Source organism: Alosa pseudoharengus, unplaced genomic scaffold (genome assembly GCF_046254945.1).
Source record: "Alosa pseudoharengus isolate Yale_2024_CS ecotype anadromous, Long Island Sound unplaced genomic scaffold, YU_APseudo_1.1 YU_APseudo_1.1_scf_20, whole genome shotgun sequence".
NCBI lineage: Eukaryota > Metazoa > Chordata > Actinopteri > Clupeiformes > Clupeidae > Alosa > Alosa pseudoharengus.
Window position 1 is genome coordinate 21,101,734 of NW_027468664.1, and position 2,500 is coordinate 21,104,233.

Genomic DNA, 2,500 nt, shown 5'->3' on the forward strand with positions numbered 1-2,500 from the left:
ATTCATTTCACACTCACACACAGACACATACACACACACACACACACACACACACATCCCATCAACCAACCAGACAGATGTACAGGGAGGTCAGGGAAATCCCCCCTAGTGCCATGACATCACTCAGTAGATATGAACACATCACTGATGATAACACACACGCACACGTGCACACACACGCACACACACGGACACATGCACACACGTACGCACACACACAGACACATACACACGCACACACACACACACACAAATTTCATTATCATTATAGGCTATAGATATAGGTTAAAGATATACCGGTAATCTTAGGCCTACTGTATGGTCCACATACACACCCCATGCATCTTTCATCTTTATTTACTACCAAAACTCCTGGTGTCCTGTCTGTCTGTCTGTCTGTCTGTCTGTCTGTCTGTCTGTCTGTCTGGCTATCATAGTTCTCATTTGTTGTTGTTTACACAGTGCTTACAGTTTTTCTCAGGCGCTTTGGTGCTGTACTCACATCACTATTAACATTTGCACAGCAGTTTTTCAAAACAATTAGTGCAAACTGCAAAACCTAGTGGAAAACCTGCAAAAGCATGTCACCTGCTCAAAATGGATAGTCCATTCCTCAAAAGCAAGTATTTATGTCAATGAAACTGCCAGTGTCATCAAAATGAGAAGTCTTGACACCATCGTTTATGAACAAGATAGTCAAATGGCTTTGTCATGTTTTCATTACGACAGTTTATGCTCTCAGTGTTTTCCCATGCAAAAAATGGTCAGAACTCGGTGACACTATTGAAAATGCTCAAGACAGCACTATACAGTATTTGTACAGCCATTTGAAAACTACAGGAAAGTTACAAATTGCTTTAGTTAGGGGTGTATGTGAGTACAAGACACTGAATATGTACAGTACTTTTCACAGTTTTACTGATGCTCTTTGCAATTCTACAGCATTGTGACAGAATTTGATAACTAGTTCGCCAATTTTGTATGTAATGACTCAAGCAATGAAATGAAGACTATTCGTTTTATTGGGAACGCATTTCAGCATCCATAAATATAGTTCATTTTAACTGACATGACAAAGCAACTGATACATATTCAAAAGCATTTGCAAGTTGTTCAGAGGAAGGAGAAATTGCTACTATGATGTGCACAAATGACTAAATGTTGTGGAGGTTGAACTAATAGTTATGAGAATTTTCATTCTGATCTGAGAATAGCACCAAAGTGACTGAGAAAAACTGTAATGTCTATATGCTTAATGTCTATAAGCACCTCATCCACAAGACCTCCACACATGGTACTAAATAAGGCCTGGGTGTGCTGTGCTGTGTGCGTGTGCGTGTGCGTGTGTGCGTGTGTGTGTGTGTGTGTGTGTGTAAATGAGGAGTGTGTGTGTGTTGTGTTGTGTTGTGTTAACGGCTCGTGTTTCACCACAGGGTCGCTCTCTCTCACCGCAACAACGGCTAAACGGCCGAGGGCAAGCGACCTTTGACCCATGCTAATGTCTTAACCGCTGCAGCAAAGCTGTTACAGGGCAAGGTCAAAGTGCTAAACTGCCTGTTGCTTATGTGCTCTTATGGAAGTGCGTTGGCACACACAGACATGCACACACACACACCAAGTCACCAGAAGTGTCAGTTGTCTTGACCGATCATATGCACTTTATGTATAGACACTTGTACTGCAGACTTACTACAGTTGACTACAGCAGTCTGTATTAGCATACAGACATTTACACTCACACACATACATACATACATACATACAAAGAGAGAGGAAAGAGAGAAAGAGAGAAAGAGAGAGAGGACAACAAGCTGAAAGTTGATCTGAGAGGGGTTTAGAGGTTAATGAGGTGATGACTGCATGGGTGAGAACATCCGCTGACTGTCTCTGCACCCCCCCTCTCTCTCTCTCTCTCTCTCTCTCTCTCTCTCTCTCAATTTCAATTCAAGAAAGCTTTATTGGCATAAATGTTGCAGGAACATTATTGGCAAAGCTCAATTACATGTACATATATTGGCAGCCGTGGCCCACTGGTTAGCGTTTCGGACTTGTAACCAGAGGGTTGCCGGTTCGAACCCCGACCAGTAGGCACGGCTGAAGTGCCCTCACTGATCCCCGAGCGCTGCTGTTGTTGCAGGCAGCTCACTGCGCCGGGATTAGTGTGTGCTTCACCTCACTGTGTGCTGAGTGTGTTTCACTAATTCACGGATTGGGATAAATGCAGAGACCTACATCAATTCCCATCTCTCTCTATCTATCTCCCTCCTATACCTTTATACATACTGTACAGATCAAATCCATGCACCTCGATTCCTCCCTGTCTATCCATTTGTTTTCTTAATTTGTTCTCTGAATGTCCTTTATTCTTTCTCTCATCTTTTTTGCCATAAGCTTTTATTTCTCCCTCTTTTTCTGCTGTTTCTTTCTCTTCCCACCTATCTTTTCATCTGTTTTCCCCAGTCTCATTCATTCATTCATTCATTCATTCATTCATTCATAC